Genomic DNA, 20,934 nt, shown 5'->3' with positions numbered 1-20,934 from the left:
AGGTGGTCCAGGTGCTTGTCCTCTTACTCTAGAGGACGTCCTCCCGCGACCTCTACGACGGTCTCTTGCCACTGCTCCTCTTCGAGCTACAACCTCAGTGGCTGTTTCAGACGCATCTTGTCTTGCCGGTGTTGGTGTTGGCGCAGTTGTTGCTCTAGTTCTAACCATCTGCGAAATAGAGTGAAGATGGTCAGATACCAATTGGATCCAAGTAATAGCACGAAAGAAAGAAAGAAGGAATTTTCCTAAAGTCTTGTTGCCTCTCAAAGAAAAGTAAAGGCGTCCCCCTACCGTTCCTCAAGACTCTACTAGACTCGATCTTGTGTGATGAGACCAGTGAACCTAATGCTCTGATACCAAGTTTGTCACGACCCAAAACAAGCCACGAGTGGCACCCGCACTTATCTTATAATTTGAGCGAACCAACCAATCTAAACCCTAATATTTCAACCATAATAAACAGAATATAATGCGGAAGACTTAAAACTCCTTAACGAAATAAATTAATAACTTCTAAAATTTATCAATTACTATCCCCAAAATTTGGAAGTCATCACCACAAGAACATTGTATCCTCAATTACTAAATCTAAGAGCAACTAGGAAGCTAAAATAAGTAAACAGATGGTCCATGTCCGAACTTCGAGGACATCAAGACATGAGTGAGAGAGAATCCAGTCCGAGCTAGGAACATTAACTCACCCTGAAATCTGACGTGTTGAAGACTGGCTAGAGTTGCGGACGAGTCAAAGTCGATGGCACGTTTGCTGCACTCCACAAATAACAAAGAAGAAAATTACAAGTAGGGCCAGTACAAGGAACAAGTACTGAGTAGGTATAATCAGCCAACTAAAAATAGAGAGCAATATATATCGAATTATAACATAAAACCAACCAAATACTTAACCGGTGACAACAACATGTACCATAACCATTGGCCACAACACCAAGCACATCTATGAGGACTCAAGCCTCCACACCATACTCATTTAGGAATTAGGTTCTTCAAACCTGAGTATATTAGCGTAATTCAAGATTCATTCTCTTTACTATCCTGGTGTGGGAACGTGACACTCCGATCCCCTTAATATTCATTCATCTTACTATCCTTGTGTTGGAACGTAACATCCCCTTCTACTACATGTCGGTTCGTGACACCCGATCCTCTACTATACTTGTGTCGGAATGTGACACCCGATCCTCTACTATCCTGGTGTCGGAATGTGACACCCGATCCTCTACTATCCTAGTGTCGGAACGTGACACCCGATCCTCTACTATCCTGGTGTTGGAACATGACACTCCGATCCCCTAATTCTACGTGTCGGTTCGTGACACCCGATCCCCTAATCTCATTCTTTCAGTTCATCAAACCTTCTTTTATACCAAGGCATCATCATTAACAAGGAGGTTTTTAAGGTTTAAGATTCCACAGCCTCATCTTGCTAATTCATCACAATTACATAATCACATCATGCAAGCACACAATTAAGCATATAGAAGACTTTATAAAATTACCCGATACATATCAATCGCTATTTAGAGTTTACTACGGAATAACATAAACCATAACCTACCTCCACCGAAGAATCGTGACTCAAGTAATGTACTTCTCCAATGTTTTTTGCTTTTCTCTTCGTTTCTCCCTCTCTCGTTCGTTCTCCCCTCTTCTCTCTTTTTTTTTCTATTTTTCCTTATTCAAACTCTTTTCCTTTACTCTAATTACAATATAATTAATTATAAAAGATGGTAAAATTAACCCACTATTTATTTCATGGTTATCTGCTTTAATCCCCATGTAATTGAATTATTAACATTAAACCACTAACATTATAATCACAAGCAGGAATAGTCCAAAACACCCCTTAAAAACTTTTAACAGAAATCCGACCCAGTCAGGGTTACGCCGCCTGTGCCGGCCCGTCGTGCCTACGATGGTCCGTCCTGCTGCTTCCGTCACTAAGTTTAGAGACTCAATTGTATTAAAGGCTCTGTGACGGTCCGTCGTACCTACGACGGTCCGTGCTGCTCTTCCGTCACGAAGTTCAGAGAGTTGTTCTCAGTACCCAAATTTCTAGAGTCTAAGTGTTTTGGAACGATACCCCCTCGACGGTCCGTCGTGCCCATGATGGTCCGTCGTGGGATCCGTCGACCCAGACACCTATTACTTGAAATAAATTCTACTGCTCAAAACGACTAAACAAGTCGTTACACATATACTCCAAATATGGGACGATACATCAATCTCACTTTCGAAAATATGTTAATCAACTTGTGAGAAAAAGTATCAATAAGTTTCTCCCCAACCCATCAAGGACCAAAGCATTCTTCCCACCAAGGTCCTTGACCTTTATGTGTATCTTAAACCTATGTATGCGTAAAACATCGTTAGAGTTCCTTTAAATGTATATTGTGGCTACAATGTTAGTTTCTTTCTTACCTACCATATGTAAAAATGAAGGTCTGTGTATATCTATATATATATATATAACTATAGCATGCTAATTCAAGCTTTTTTCTTATAATGTGAAGTGTTTATTATAGTAGTTACCTCTATATTCGTACTTTAGTTAGAATCTGCTAACTCTGCAATAGTCAACGAATTTTAAAACATAGCTTCTTCAATGGGAACGTTACATGCATTTTAACTATCAATAGTATGTACATAAATTGACCTCTTTAAGAACTTATGGAGCAACCGGGTGATGTTGTCCATTTTAAGACTAACATAAATTTTTCTTGTCGCGGTGGTGGCAAAAGTCAGTTCACCTATTATGAAAAAAACAAAATTAAATGTCAATGTCATAGATATGTGACAATTAAAAGTTTCTAGTAAGTTGAGAAGAAATAGTTACCTCTGAATTCATTTACAGAAGTAGTAGTAATGAATAAAATGTATGGTCCCAAGTGGATGGAATATACGTAAGAGTAAAATACTTTACCCTGATCCACCCGCAAAGTTATTCTTGCTTTGATAGTCATGTCCTAACTAAATGATAATTATATGTAGCTTCTTTGATATGAATGAATTTGAATGTAATGTAATTGTGAGAAGAATATTACGGATCAATAAGACTGTGTATGTCGCGTTTCTTCCACTTTGAACTCATACTCTCCATATAACCAATTCCAAGTAGCATCAAACTACATCTACAAGTTAAGGAGGGATATTATTTACTGTATACGTTGGAGACCGTCTGTAAAATAAATGGCAGGAATGGATGTGCCTGATAGGACGATGTTATTTTTGACCCTAGAGCGAATCATTACTGCTTGGATACCATTTACAGGGATTTGAACAATATCATCGTGTAGTTTTTGGATTAAATTTATCCGCAAGAATGTTATTTAAAGTTTTAATACACTGATATGCATTCACCAGTTATTTCTGAAACATTGAAGTTTCCCATAATGATTGCATAACCTTTTCTCAACTTTTCTCAAAACTTGTTAATTTGATTCTTCCAGATTACCGTGTTCATCAAAGTCCCCTATTAGAAGTAAATGTGCAAGAAAGTTTGGAATAACAAAATTCATAATGTTGTATAAATCGAATATGAACGATGCAGTACCTTCTCGAAAAGAGAGTAAATACTTGTTGTTTGCAATTCTTAAAAGGCGTCGCTCCACATATAAATTGTGTCGGTGTTGAGACAGTGTGATTGTTGGGGCATAGGCAACACTAGACTGTTTGTGTTGTTATGGTTGAAATGTAGTTTAATGTAGGGGTTCCAAAAGGAAAGGGTATTTTTGGGAATATTTTAAATTAATAGGGTTTTCTTGATGGTGGTGGTGCCACATAAGCGGCACTAAGGTTTTCCTATATATATAGTAGTTCTTGGGAACGTGCATTGCACGTTTATCCCATACAAGTATATCAAATTTTATTATTATATAGAAAATGTTGAAAATAAAAAATTACTTTTATCCATTTATATTTTATTCATTCAATAAAATTCATATTAATCGAATAGTACATTGACCATCAAGTGAAAAATATGGAAAACTAATTAAGATACTACAGATTCTAATAATATGAATATATCTCTATTAATTATCCTTAATAATATCTCATTAGCCTCCACAACAAATTTTCTAAGGAGCGAAAATCGACTGCAAGAAAAATAAATAAATGAAAAATGTGATTTTTATTAATGAAACATTGTGACTACCATTCCGTTGTTCTCTTTATTCTCTCTCCTATGTTTCTCCGTGATTCTAGAGCCTTCAATATAGTATTTCTCGAATTGTTTGATGATGTCGACCTCCCTGAGATATTGTGTATCTCCGGGACGTCCGAAAGAGCTTCGTCGTTTCAAGTCGATCTCCGTGAAGAACTATATTGACCACTCCTTGAAAGAGCTGTGAGGTTGATGTTGCAGCTTTCTCCAATTTGCTTAATTCCATTTGATTGGCTAAAGGATGTCATTTTGACACTTGTCTCATTGTGATTTATTCTTGTATTATAAAGGGACTACCATCTTATTTCGACATGTGGTGTCACTTTGTTGGTTACGGAGGACTAGTAACTGTGACACGTGGCATCGGTTTAGGCTTCAAGGTTAAATGGACCTCTAATTTGAATTTAATTAGATGGACATAATCATTTGTAAAGCCCAAATAAATTATTCATCCCAAATGAAAATGGATTTAATTCAAATTTTGTATGATTTTGAATCAATAGAATTTATGTGTCTACAAATGCCCATTACTTCGAGAGTTGTCAACGTGGAGGCTTGCCGAAGTTTGGCGACAAGACTTGAAGTAGTCATGAATGTGTTTTCCTTTTTTAAGACTGGTCAACGTGTAGGCTTTCCGAATTTAACGAGAGTTTATGTCTACATGTATTCATTTTTCTAAGACTTATCTCCGTATAGGCTTGCAGAATTTGACATTTAAAGTTTGAGTCTTCATGAACTCATTGTTGAGACTTCAAGAGTAGTTGTTTCTTGTTGTCATATTCTAAGTGGGCCACCACCATTATTTTTCTTGTAGTAGCGTCAAACATTTTTTTAAAAAAACATCTTGCTCGACAACCACATGGACCTTCTATATTGATTTTAAAAAGATAGGTCTAGTGGGTAGTAGCACATTTTAATTTCCTTGTTGATCACCCTCTTCTGAGAAAATGGTAAACTTTAAATGAGTTGGCTGATGAATATGCTTTTTTTACTGAAGAGTTGTCGACATGGACAATATTCTTTGGTGGATCTCCACGCCAAGATGGAGTAGGAGAAGGAGTGGTGCTGATACCCACAGAACAAATAATTTTACCATTCTCATTTGTTCTAGGTCAAACATGTTCCAACAATATGAAGAATACCAAGATTTGATTTTGGGCCTTGAAATTGTATTGGACCGAATTTATACAATTTATGTGCCTACACTCCCATAGAAGCAAGAAAATGATAAAAGAAAGAAAATATTATAAAAGTACATTTAAAAATAAATATAAAGGTCATAAGTTAGTAATTTTAGCACTAATAAAAATAGATATATAACTTTCATAATTTCATAGAAGATTAAACTAAAGAAGTATAAATCGGTAAAGAATACAAAAAAAATAAAACAAATAAGAACAAATACAATATTCATTGCCTTCTAAGACTGTATTTATAACAATATTTCTACTAAAAAGAAATGCATAAGGAATAGATTCTTGATGATACCTCCTCTCCTATAACAAATCAAAATTCAAAAGTCTTAATAATGATCCAAGTTCTTATCTCCTAATGAATGATACATAACATATAAAATTTAAAATAATTTAAAATCCAAAAACAGCAAGAAAAAGTTAAATGATTTCTTGACCACATAGATATGTCCGTCAGTTGAACTTCCAAAATACTAATAGTTAAAATTTATATTTATCACCAACAAAAATTTCAAATGTAAAATACTAAAAAGAAATTCAAAAGGTATAATATTTGGGGAATATGTAAACAAATCCACCACATTGAATTGAATGAACTATTGAGTGAGAATGTATTTCATTTTAATGAAATATTATTAATATATAGGTAAATTTACTTTTCCATACCAATAATTAAAAGATTGGTGTTTAATTAAATACTCAAATAACTATTTAACTTATAAAAGAAAATTTGTAATTCAACTTTTTTTATCATCCCAATTATAGTGTATATATATATATGCGGTAAATGACAATAACCTTGAAAGAAATTATGTTTATCAATTAAAAACTAAAATGAAATAGGAAAATAGAAGTTAACACAAGAATGAGGAAAATATGACACAATAAGAGTATTATAATTGTTCAACAAAAATTCATGTATTTATACACAATTTAAAAAACATCTAAAATGGTAAAGACAAAACTATGATACAAAATATCATTCTAATTAGAATAAGAAAAAATATTAATATTTCAAAAAAAATACCTCAAAAAATGCCTAATGATTGACATCAACATGAGGTAATTGGTAAAGAACAATTACTTTTTTATGATACTTATATAGATCTAGAGATTTCTATGTTAAGATGAAAAGTTGAAGAGTTATTTTATTTTATTTTCAGAAGTTAGTGATCTTAGATATGAGGAAGAGAAAGGATTAATTTTTTTTACTTATTGTTCAATACATTTAATTACATTAATTATAGATAAAGGATACAAAAATTTAATTCATTTAACCACATAAATTATAAAGAATAAATAAAGAATCAAGGAAAAACACTTTGATTATCTAATTTTTTAAAAATAAAAACGCTTTATCTAATTAACAAATTTAATTAATTTAAACACAAGGACACTTAAATGAATTAGACACAGTCTATCCATTTCTTGCCGGTAAGGACTACTTATTGGGCCAAAGATCATAAAAAGTTGTATATTCAAGAAGTGATAATATGAAGACTGAATGTACTTGATTAATGAAGGCAACAAGTTCTTAAATAGATTTATGACGAAAGTAATAAGACTCCTAAATGAACTGAACTAAAGTAATCTATTTAAACAATAACTACTGAACTAGTAAGACAATCCTAATACGACTAAACTACTAATTGCAGTTCTAAGACCACATGTTCTAATATTCCCCCTCAAGTTAGACGATGAGTCACTAAGCCTAACTTGAACAAATTAGACTCAAAAGCAGATTTAGAAAGTGCCTTGGTGAGGGTGTCTGCTATTTGATTGGAACCATAGACAGGAACATTATGAATCCTTTTAATATCAACATAGTGGCGAACAAAGTGAAATTCCACAGCAGCATGCTTAAAACGACTATGGAGGACAAGATTCTTTCATCAGAATGTGGCTGCAAGATTGTCACAATAAATTGTGGGTAGCTGATGTACTTGAAAGTGCAACTCATTTAGGAAATTGGTGACCCATAAGGTTTCAGAAAGTGCATTAGCAACTGCCTAGTATTCGAACTCAGCGGAGGAGCCTGAGACAGTATTTTGCTTCTTTGATGACCAACTAATCTGATTGTGACCAAGAAATAGGATGTAACCAGATGTAGAAACTCTGTCAACGGTGTCCCCAACTCAATCTGAATCAGAGTACACATGTAGATTGAATTCATCAATTGGAGTAACCCGTAGGCCGAGTTGAATAGTACCCCGCAGGTATAAAAGAACATAATTTACAGCCTTCCGTGAAGGTCTGACGGTGCTTGCATAAATTGTGAAAGCTTGTTGACTGTATAGGCTATTTCACGTCTAGTGAAGGATAGATATTGAAGCCTATTAAGGACTCGGTGATAACGTGTACCATCAGTCAAGTGAGTTTCATCAGACAAGGTGAGTAACTCAAATGCACTCATGGGCGTGTTATCACTCTTGTAGTCGATAATTAGCTCATCATTCAAAATTTCATTCACATAATTTGCTTGGGTGAGAATTAAACCATTGGAGCTGCATATCACTTCAACACCAAGAAAGTAGTGAAGATTACCTAAATCATTAATAGAGAACTTAGAAGCAAGGGAAGTGATAACCTGATTGATACTTAAATTATTGCTCCCACTGATAATAATATCATCGACATAGACGAACACGAATAACGTATCACCTGCACCATGTCTGACAAGTAGTGAGGCATCAGATTTTGTCTTAACAAATCCTATGGATGAAGGGTAACCCGTGAGGGAATTGTACCACGCCCGAGGAGCCTGTTTCAAGCTATAGACTTCTTTCCGTAACTGAAATATATGCATTGGTTTTTCATCACTAGTAAACCTCGGAGGTTGGGCCATGTACACATTCTCTTCCAAGTTGCCTTGGCGGAAGGCATTCTTGACATCTAGCTGGTGAATGTGCCAGTTGTGACGAAGTGCCACAGAGTGGACGATACGAACTATGGTGGGCTTGACAACTGGATTGAATGTGGCATGAAAGTCAAAGTCTGGACTCTATGTAAAGCCTCTTGCAACTAGGTGTGCTTTGTATCTGTCGATGGACCCATCAACATTTCTCTTGATCCTGAAAAGCCACTTGCAAGATACAATGTTTTTGGTCGGGTCAGGAGGAACAAGTTCCCAAGTCTGATTGTTAATTAAAGCATCAAATTCATGTTTCATTGCTTAACCCCACTCTAGATATTTTTTTGCTTGTTTGACAGTAGTGGGGTGACAGGGGGGTTCAATTTTGCTAGGTTATGAAAAATAATTTTTTGCTTTCATGATATTATTTTGGGATCGAGTGACAGCACGGGAAGGCGGAGACGGACATTGAGGCGGTGAGGGAGCGAGTTCTAACTCGAAAGTAGGACAGGCTGGTTGAGGAGCCATATGTGTTGGTGGGTTGGTGTTTCTATGGTGATAGACAAGGAGAGGATACAATCTGCTTTGTGTGTTTGCTGGTATCGGCGTTTGAGAGTGTGTGGGGAGGTGTGGTAGTGCTAAACGCTGGGCAGTAGATATAGAGGAGGTGTTATAGGAAGCAGGAATTATTGAAGATGAGGAAGACAAAAATTTACCTTGAGAGGGAGGAGTTACTAGAGGTGAAGTTGATGCATCTACCGTTTATGCATTGTCGGATAAGGACTGCGAGTTTGAGTTGTCTTCGGACTGGGCTTGAGAGGAAGCAGATGGTAATGGAAAATCTATAATAGTGTGTGCTGCTATTTCTAATGGAGTTGGCAGATCTGTAACTATGGGAAGTTTGGGTGTGGGGTCTGAAGAACATGGCATTGTTGGTGTTTCCCATTCCAGGTGAGTTGATTTAAAGGCAATGTTGGAGAACAATGTCTTAAATGGCAAAACATCCTCAACAAATTGCACATCTCAAGATAAGTAAACCTTTTCAGAAATTGGGTCAAAACACTGGTGACAGTGATGGGATAGTGAGAATCCAAGATAGACACATGGGGCAGATTTTGATTCAAGTTTATTTTTGGCGTATGGTTTTAGCCATGCATAACTTAAACAACCAAAAATTCGTAGGGAGTTATAATCAGGTGATTTTTTCAGTAATCTTTGGAATGGGGATTGATTATCGAGGTGAGAGGTTTGAAGACGATTGATGAGGTAGACAGTGTGATAGCCTGCAAAAGACCAAAAATGGGGTGGAAGAGACGCCTCATGTAAGAGTGTTCTTGCAGTTTCGACAATATGGCGATGTCGCCGTTATACAAGTGAAACTTGTTGGGGTATATAGGGAGGGGTAGAGAGGTGTTGAATGTCGTGAAGTTAAAGATAGGTGTCAAGACTTTTATACTCACCCCACCATCAGTATGCAATGATAAAATTCTAGAGTCAAAATGTTTTTCCATCACAGGATGAAATTTTTGAAAGATATATTTGACTTCACTTTTCTTTGTTAGTGTGTAGAGCCAACTGTACTTCATATATTGGTAAACAAAAATACAATAATACAACTTTTTATCAAGAGAGAAGACTGGTGAAGGCCCACATAGTCACTAAAAATAATTTGAAGTGGTTTAGAGCTACACAATGATAATTGAGTAAAAGGATGTCGATGAGCTTTATTAGATAAACATGAATTACAATGAAAATTTTTGTCTTTCTCATGAAACGGTAGCGAGAATTTATTCAAAATAAACCTAAGAACTCTAGAGTGAGGATGACCAAGACGCTGGTGCCAGGTAGTGAGAGGGCTGGATGTTAAGATAATGTGAGCTTGGGGATGTGAGACACGCCACTCATATAGTCCATCGTTATTCCGATCATGCACCAGTGGCTTCCGTGTTTCAGATCTTTCACAACAAAGTTAATAGGAAAAAAATTCAATAGACTTAAGATTGTCTTGACAGAATTTAGAAACAGAGATAAGCTTGCGTTTTATGGAAGGGGCACACAAAGTGTGAGTTATCTTTAAAACAAAATTTGATGCATTTAATTTAGTAGAACCAGTGTGAGAGATAGGAATTTCGCTACAATCACACATGGAGACATCTTCGTTACCGCGGTATGGTTGTAGGTTGTCTGGCTCTGTTGTGATGTTATGGGTGGCTCCTAAGTCAACTATCAAGGGATTGGTCTCCGTTGTAATCCCAGTGGCATAGTTGGCTTTTGCTTCAAAGTGATTATGAGATATCGAGCGGCAAACATTGGTGGTGTGGCCAATTCTGTTACATAGTTGAAAGCGAATAATACCGTTTGGACTTGAATTGGATTACCCTTGTGGTGGAGCGCTTGGATGCTAGTTCTGGCGCCATTGTTGAGAGTTGTTGGTTTGTCTACAGTTGTTGCAATTATTGGAGTTGAATTTAGTGGGAGTAGCAACTGCAGCAGTGATGGTACTTGATAGTTTCTTAGCATCTTCGTGGCGGAGGAACAGTTTAAAGTCCAGTAAATTTTAAAACAGTTCCTTATTGGAGATAGGCGTATCGCGTGCAAGAATGGTAGCAGATATTTCACGAAATTCAGGACCTAGACCACTAAGTATTTTTACAATGAGTTCATCATTTGAAACAGGAGCTCCAGCAATGGCTAACTAATCCAAAAAGGACCGAATAGTATGAATATATTCAGTAATGGATCAAGAGTACTTAGTGACACGGGCAAGAATATCACCCAGACTGAAGACTCGGGTTTGAGATTTGTTAGCATAAGTTTTATGCAAGGCATCCCAAGCTGATTTAGCTGAGTCAGTGGCTGCAATAGTAGAGGCAATAGTGGGCTCGACAGAAGCCATGAGAGCATTCTGGATGAGTTGATCCTGACGCAACCAAGTTAATAAGGCAAAATTGGGAGAGATATTCGTGCCAAGGGTAATCGTGCGACAAGGGGACGGACTGGTTCCATCGAGATGGCCAAAGAGGTTGCAACCATACATAAGCATGGAAAATTGGGCTTTCCAGGTGGCGAAGTTGTGACCACCAATAGTTTGATGAGTAATTGGGATGCGAGATTGAATTGAATGATAATATTGATTCTTGTCGTGTTATCAGCATTGAAAACTTTAAGATCGTTGCCATTGTTGTTGGTCATTGTTGCTGATTTGCGTGAGGAGAGAGAAAAAAACTGGATCGTACTCATTAGAGCGTGAAGAGCCCTAATACCATATGAAGACTGAATGTACTTTATTAATGAAGGCAAAAATTTCTTAAATAGAGTTACAACGAAAGTAATAAGACTCCTAAACGAACTGAACTAAATTAATCTATTTAAACCATAACTGCAGAACTAGTAAGACAATCCTAATACGACTTAACTACTAACTGGCATTCTAAGACCAGATGTTCTAATAGATAAGACTTTATGGAGTTTCGGTCTCCATTATTCCAAGAGTGGTGCACAGTTTATTGCACAGTTCTAGAAATCTTTCCAGAAAGTTGGGGTTCAAAAGTGAATTTAAGCACTGCTTTTCATCCTCACACAGATAGAAAAGCAGAACGTGCTATCCAACCATAAGAAGATATATTTAGATATTGTGTGATCAACTACAAGGGAAATTGGGATGATCACCAACCTCTCATTGACTACGCTTACAACAACAGTTATCATTCAAGAATTCAAGTGGCTCCATATGAAGCTCTTTATGGAAGAAAGTGTAGATCTCCTATTGGGTGGTTCGAAGTTGGCAAAGCAAGGTTGATAGGACAAGATTTAGTTAAAAAATCTATGGATAAAGTGAAAGTTATTCAAGAAAGATTGAAGACAACACAAACTAGCCAAAAGTCCTACACAGACGTTAGGAGGAGGCAATTGAAGTTTGAGGTTGATGATTGAGTGTATCTAAAGATTTTACTTATGAAAGGAGTTATGAGATTTGGTAAAAAGGTGAACCTTAGTCCCCGATATATTAAAGCTTATAGAATATCCAAAAGAGTAGTAAATGTGGCTTATCGATTGGAACTACCCAAAGAGTTAGCAGCAGTTTCGGTATTTCATATTTCTATGTTGAAGAAGTGTTTGGGTGATCCTCCAATGATAATACCAACAGAGTATGTTGGGATTAAGGATTTCCTATCCTATAAAGAAATTCTAATGGAGATTTTTGATCATCAACTTCATAAGTTATGAAAAAAGAAATTTGTTTCAGTCAATGTCCTTTAGAGGAACCAATTCATTGAAGAAGCAACTTGGGAAGCTGAGAATGATATAAAGAAGATGCATGTTTTCTCATATAGAAGGATTCTAGGTTGACCTAATAACCTAAAATGAACCAAAGAAAGTTATAATGTAATAGCTTGATGTTGAGACTAGTGTTTCCTTCATGTAAATCTTGTCTTATTAAAATAAGACCAAGGTTGGAATCTTGAGATGGTAAGTCTCATGGTAGCTTGAGATAGTAAATCTCATAGTAGCTTGAGATAGTAAATCTCACGGATGCTTGGGAATAGTTATTCCCATGGTAGCTTGCGATTTATAAATGAAATCTCCTCAAGATAGCCTGAATTAGAATGATAATAGGCATCTTATAATAACTTGACTTGGTTAGGCCAAAACCATTTCATGGTAGCTTTAGGATAGATGACTTATACTCTCCTAATGGTAGCTTATGTTGCATTCAAGGTGCATTTCATCTAATAAGTTGAGTTAGATTACTCATGTAAGCTTAGGGTTTAGGATTTATACTCCAATATGGATAGATTACATCTTGATGAGTGGGTGCATGGTTGCTAGGTGGGTATACTTACAACCTTCCTATGATAGCTTTGATTGCATGATATGATGTTTTCCATGGTAATTAGGTCTAGTATGATAGTATGATATTGTTGATTGACTAGTATGGAACATAGTTAACATTGATTAAGATAGCCTATATAAGTACTAAGTGTGAATGGTAGAATGGGATATCATTCATACATGGCACAAGTATGACCTGAATCTACTTAGGAAATATCTTCTTATGAAGTATGCCTACCTTGGGTAGTGGGTGTAGTTTCCTTACATTTTAAGATTGACTTAAGATTATAGTTGCCTGTTGAATATTAAAGTAGGCCCTTAGTGACACTTCTAAGGGGGTAACACGTGAATAGGGTGACATCATGATATGCTTAGTGTGTGAGGAAGAATAGGATGCCCCACACGCATTGGGCAAGTGTGCCTTGAGGTTTCCTAGGGGTATAGTGTTCTAGTTATGTATGAAAGTATGATATCACCAAGAATAACGAAAGAGAGGTACTTAGCTTAGGTAGTAGTATGGTATACTACCTTAGCCTTGCACAAGTGTCTTAACGGTGGCTTGGGACGTAGTTCACTTGAGTATAAAGGACAAATGGTTGAAGTATGAAATTATGATTATATCTGATGTTGACTTTTTATGATATGCTCTTATGTTATTACCTCTTATGCTTATGTCTTATCTTGTCTAACCATTTGAGATGCTCGTATAATGTTATGTTAGCTTCATACTTAGTACCTTTGTACTAACGCATATTTCCTACATTCTAACCAAATGTAGGGTTGGATCTTTGAGTTTCTCTTTGAGCATAGAGTTTCAAGAATTTAGAAGATTGAAGATCATTGTGAGTCATCGGGTCTTTGAGGACAATATCCATTTACCTTCATAACATTTACTTTTATGTTTTAGACTTAATGTGGGCTGTGTCCCATTACTTTATTCATTTTATTCATACATGGTTTGAGACAATAATTTTATAAAGACTTCCTCTTTTATGAAATACTTCTTCGAGTTATATTTCAAATTATTCCATATTTTCTAGTGAATGAATGCTAAGGGCTTGAATAAGATCTCTTCGAGATCGAATATGCCATGTTACGACTATGGGGTACTGTCGAGTCATTACAATATGATATGAGATGTATGATATTAAACAAAATGTACGCGTTACTATCTTTCACTTCTCTTTTGTTGCTAATCCCACTCACTCTAAAGTAGAAAAAGTTATTTATTGTGCATAAACTATAATGTAAATGTGGATGCGCCGTGTAGGTAGATAGACATTTAATTTTATCTATATATTTTCTAAATTAATTCACTTTTCTTCATCTCAACCATTGAGTTATAATGTCATACCCACTAAACGTTTCTTTGATAATCTACTTCTTTAGAAAACCCTTTTTGGATCATTTCCGTCTCTCTAGTTCAGTAGAAAACATCATTCGTTTCTCTTATAATCTCAATTTTTTATTTTTTTTAAATTTAACTAGATATCATTTTATATAGATTTAAAATGAATGATCATGAATAGAATATAGGTGCGGTCGTAAGAAGTTAAAATATTAATAAACCTGACAATGTTGTAGCTCCAAAGTTTACTTGGACTTCTTTAAATGTGTTTGGAATTCTTTTGATGACTTTTTTGCTCCTGACATGACTAATTTTAATGGTTTATCAGAAATTTTCTCTTTAGAATTTTATAACTGCTCACTAGGAATAACCAGATGATCAAGTCATGATCATGAAACAAAATGGTAATCAACAGTTGTAATCACATCCCATTCAACCATCTCAATTTGTCCAACAAACCTCTTTTCCTTCATCAACAACAACAGTAGGGTGTGTTCCACCAAAAACTATAACAACAAATGAATAGATTGATCTACAACAACTCGATATAGGGGCTAACAATTATTCTATAATGAATTTTTTCCATGGAGAATCCTTTGATTCAAACTAGAACAAGGTATCCATTAACTTCGTTGCATTTTATTTGTGTATATTTCAAATTTTTATTTTAGTACTTTTGATTTGAAATTAGAAAAAATCATTCAATAAGGATTACGCATGAATTATTGCATATGACTCAAAAATTTGATTTTTAGCACTTTTGTTTGAAAGAGGAAAAATCATATTTCTTTGAAACATATATTTCTCCAGTCCCATAACCAAGTGAAAAAGTGGATTCTCTTTAAGCATGAATTCTTCTATCTATGAATCCTTCTTTGCTTTTTTATTGGACTAGGGCAATATATTCTTGTGCTAGGTTCTAATATATGTGTCAAAGAGAGTATTCTCTTGCAATGGATACGGGGCAATCCCTTCAGCCTAATGATTCATGTTTCTTGAAAGTCATATGTCTCTCTTTCACTTAAAAAACAACCTATGATGATTCAAGTCAGACAAAATCAACAAAACTTCATGATAAAAAGTACGTGTTTGGTGTAAAGCGTAAACATGGGTTTATATTATTTTGGAAAAAAAGGTCTAGTTAACCCTTGTACTTGTGTAAGTTTCTATTGTGAACCCTTCTGCTTATACATTTGTCATATGGACCCCTGAACCCATCTACACTCAACATTTTAAAAACGTTTTCTTACTGGGCCTCCTCTGTGGCAGATACAACCAAGGGGCGTGTGATATACACACCTGAGGAGAGTGAAATGTGGTTAAAAGGATCTCATAGCTGATTAGGGTTTTATAAAGTCTTCTTTCCCATTAACATTTAACACCATTATTGAAAATTTTAAGTTTTTTCTTGCCTCTTTTTTAATCTTATTTCTCCAAAATTCTTGTCCATTTATTTCATCGTTTTAATCCTCTTTTATTTCTATGCATTTCCAGTTAATTGTTTGCTTCTTTTTGTGGTTAATCCTATTGTAGTTTTCTACATCATCAAGAAAGTTGTTTTTCTTAGAATCCTATCATCATGAAAGATGTATGAGAGCATAAAAATAGAATCCCCAAAAATTTTCAAGAAAATCAGTATAATCCACTACAAATCTAAAAATTAAACAGAGATATAAATAGAAGATGAAATCTAGACTGAACAACGTACAAATACAAAAATAATTCACAAAATTTATATACATAAACTAAAAATCAAATAAAATTAACAATAATACTCAAGAAATTTAGTGGGAATGAAGAAAAAAAAGAGAAAGAAAAGATGTAGGTATAGACAGCCTCACATAGATAGATGTCTCCGACGATGTAAACACACTGTGCTTTTTTGATTTTGATGAAAACAAAGCTGAATTCCTTGATTGGTTCTCATGTTTTTTCTTCGATGAAAAGAGTAGAAAATGTTGCTAAAAAAAGTGTAAGGAAGATGAAAGAGAAATGAAATAAGATTGTGGGGAAAGTTGTGGATTTGGTAGCAAAAGGTAAATAAAAATCATAAATGTATTAATTAAATATTATAAAAATGTCAAGATGACATGAAGTGGTATGTATATACATGTGTCATTTTATAATTATTTTTAAAATTACGTGTCACACATTTGTGGTGCACCCACAATTATAGGGAAAAAAGGTGTTTAATATGTTGAGTTTAGCTGAGTTCAAGGGTCCAGATGACAAATGAGTAAGTAGAAAGGTTCACAATACAAACTCATACAGGTATAAGTGTCCACCAACCAATTTTACCTAGTATTTTTACATATAATATTATTCTATAATCTTTTCATTATACTCCTTATATTCCCATATTAAGTGTAATTCTTAAGTCAAAGCACACTTATTATGAATAATATTCAAGAGCATAGGGTAAATCACAATTTCAACTATAGCTTTTTGTGATATTATAAATACTAGTTTCTGAACAGGTGTTTTGCACGTGTGTTCCTAGATATATTAGAAAGACTAAAATGCAATTCAAGCATATAGTGTGTAAACAACATTCAATGAATAATATAATACAACAAATATAAATAAATCTTTAATAATATAACCATAAAACACCAATGAGGGGAACATTTTGAAGTTTCAAATTAATTCTTTTTAAGTAATCTACTATAACTTTTAAACTTTGGTTAATAGTTAGAAAACTTTTAATAAAGTCACAAATGACTAATTTGAGCTCAAACAAGTATTTAGACTTACCACTTCATAGAAAACTAAATTAAGATGTCTAATAGAGACGAACAAACACATAAAAAATAGAAAAGGAAAAAAAATATACAATGTATGCATTCTTCATAAGATGTTGATCAATAATAATGTAGATTAAAAAATAAATACAAAATTAGTACATAATATTTCGAGTTTTTATTGACTCTTTCTCCCATATCCTATAAAATTCAAGTGTCTTCGTCATGATATACGTCGATAACATAAACTATTTGAACATACATCAATTTGAAAATGTCTCAGTTTTTAAAAAGTAGCTTATCGATAATCTAAGTAAAAAACAATATTAAAAGAGAAGTAAACATAAATTGTAAAAAAAAAATATCTAGCAAAATCATGGATAAATAATCATTAAAGATACAAAAATCTCAATAAGAAGAATGAGTTACTCCATCAATAACCATCAATTTTTTGTCTGTGTCCCTACAATCCACATTAATAAAAGAAATAGAATAATATATTGTGATAATCTATGAGCTGATATAATATGAATAAGAAAAAATGATATTTTACTTGGCAAAATACAATATACAAATATAAGATTCCAAATAAGTTCAAAAATTCATAAAACAGCAAACCAGTTGAAAAAATAGCCATCTAAAGTGATAATGATGAAAGTAGGATACAAAATATCACTACTAAAATCTTATATAATATATTTATAGTTAAACAAAAAAATAACATAAATGGTACCTGAAAATCACCGAATAATCTCATCAAAAGGAGGTAATTGGTGAGCAAAAATATTCCTCCATTAGTTAGAGATTTATATAAAAGTGGCTTACGAGCCTCGCCATTTTTAAAAAAAATATATATTTATAGGATTTATAAATGGAGACCATAACTTTACCGCTACAAATGATATTAAGAAAATAAATTAAAGACTATTAATGTCATTAACTCATAACATAGTATTATTAATAATTAAAAGAGAAGATGAAAAATTGATGAATTTGTTATTTAATGAAATAATTATGATCTTATATATAGGGAGATGGAGGGTTGCTCTTTTTACTAACCAATTTAATATAATTTAATTTAATCAAAGTAATTATAGATAGAGAATAAAACATTAATCGAATTATTTAGACGTTTAAGTTAGATATTTTAATTAGGAATTAGCCAAAAGAAGTGCAAAAGTCTATCAACATTTTAATTAAAATGAAACAATATAATATTTAAATTAAATAGTTAAATGTTTTATAATATTTTAATTTATAGTAAGGGTAAAATCGTAATTCAAGTTTTAACTTTTTTTTGTTCCCACTAATAATAATATATGATAAGGAGAAATAAAGCACAAATAGCTCCCTAGACTATGAACGAAATCTCAAAGTCGCACCTTAACTAAACTAAGATCCAATTACCCCGTAGAACTTTTTTTTTGTAATTTTGTGCATCTTTTGGGATTACATGTCATCCAAACATCTCCCAGGCACCTCAATTGTGTGGATTCACGGAACGTGCCACGTTAAACAAAATATGCACAAAATTACAAAAAAAAAAAGTAAGTCCAAGGGGGTAATAGGACCTTAGTTAATTTAAGGTGATCTCTGAAATTTCAGTATAGTTCAGGGGGTACTTGTTCATTTTACACAAATATAACTTTGTAAGTGTTGAATTGATCTCCTAGAAGATAGAAAACTTCAAGATGTGAAAACCCATACATGGAAAAAATTTCAAACACCTATCTAGAACTTTGAAAAAATTCAACTATTTTTTATAATGAAAAAAGCTTCAAAAATTCACTTAATGTGGAATAGAATTAGTACGTTTCACACACCTTATATACTGAACAAATCACATTCAAAAAAAATGTAAGTATTTTTAAATATTAATTTCTGAAGTACATTTTTATTTATTCATGAAAATATGTATAAGTATGGGTCGATCTATTTTTAATCCAATCCATTGGTTATCTAGTTCATTTTTTAAAATATATTTTTTGGGGTAAGAAAGATGAAATGGGGGAGGGTATTACATAGTGGAGATTTAATCTACACCCGGTGAAAATTTCTATAGCCAATCAATTAAGGTACTAAGATTCTCTTATATGAATATTGGATATAGGATGAGAAATCAAAAGAAAAAGAAAAACATAACTCTTGGAATTAAATGTTTTATTATTATCGTATATATTAACAAACTACAATATTACTACTCCAAGCATTTGTATCTTTTGCTTTTCTGAGTAAAAGATTATTTAAATTTAAGAAGCAAAAAGATTTTGGGTGTGTTTTGTATGAAAAAAAATTCTGGAAATATTTTCAAATTTTATCATTTTTTTAGTTAAGTCAAATGTTTTGGAAAATATTTTCCAAATCAATTCATTTTCCTTAAATTCAATGAAAATGACTTCCCTTCTAAACTGAAGAAAATCATTTTCCAAAACTCTCTACCAACCTCCGCCCAACCCACCCCACCCTACCAACCCCAACCCACCCCCTACAAACACTCCACACACCCTACCAACTCCCAACCCATCCCACCCCATCCTACCTGCCCCCAACTCATCCTCTACCAGCCCCCACCAACCCATACACCCTACCATCCCCATCCCTACCAGCCCCCCCAATCCCTAAAAAATTTAAGTTCATATTTTAATTTTTCACCCCTACCATATTAACCCCCAACCTCCCCCACCTCCATCCCCACACCAACGAAAAAAATTTCATTTTGTTATTTTTTTAAAAAAAAAGTTCAACTTCAAAAATTATTTTTTACTCTAATAAAAATAAAAGATATAAAAAACTTATTTAACTAAAAAATCAAATATTAAAATATATTTCCGGAAAATATTTTCTACTCACCTACCAAACATTAAAAAGTAATCAAATATCTACTTATTTCAAGTTAAACATTGTCTACCAACATTTTCCATGAAAAACATTTTCCTTCCTACCAAACACAACCGTAGAGTAAGTTTATATTGCTAATTTTATGATTCTGTAAATTTTGTTGATATGTGTACGTTGAATTCATTAATAAACTATGATATTTCAAAGAAAGACCATATTGGAAAGAAAGGTTTTCCTTACGAAGGATTTTTTGTTTTTGCAATTTTGATTATTTTTGAATGATTGAGATGTTTCATTACAGAGGAAGGTTCATTGATAAATATAATCTAACACATAAAAAACATATTTAGATTTGAAAAGAGTCTGTTGCCTAATTCCTTGATTAATTATTCTTCTTAGTGAATTCCCGTAGTGAGATCAACATCCATCTTAGTTATGACTTATTTCCTCTGAATTCTTCACAACTCTCTTCCCTTTTGATGACACTGATCAACGAACCTAAATTTATAATGAAGCATCTCAATCATGTCAAGAATAACCAAAAATCTCAAAAAAAAAATGTTTTCTTAATGACAACCTTTCCTTCCAATATGGTCTTTTAGAATTGCTTTCAAAAATTCATGCACATACCACATAAATTAAAATAAAAATAGTTCAAGCTAACACAAAATAATTGAACTTCCTGATAAAAACATGCAGAGTGTATAGCCTTAAGCTTAGGATTAGCATTTAAACATTGATGTATCATAATATTAATTATGTTACTATATGCTTGGATTGTAGAATCTAATATCAATCTAACTAATGAAACCATGATCATATAGTGAAAACACCATCTCAAGTAGAAAAAGCAAAACGAGTAAAAAAAAAGAATTATATGATTATTATACGTAATATTATTTTTTAATCTTTTCATGGTACTCCCTATATTCCTAAGAAGTGTACTTTGT

The sequence above is a fragment of the Solanum lycopersicum genome, chromosome 4, assembly GCF_036512215.1.
Source record: "Solanum lycopersicum chromosome 4, SLM_r2.1".
NCBI classification, from domain to species: Eukaryota; Viridiplantae; Streptophyta; class Magnoliopsida; order Solanales; family Solanaceae; genus Solanum; species Solanum lycopersicum.
The sequence above is the reverse complement of the archived record's forward strand: the minus strand, read 5'-3'. Positions refer to the sequence as shown.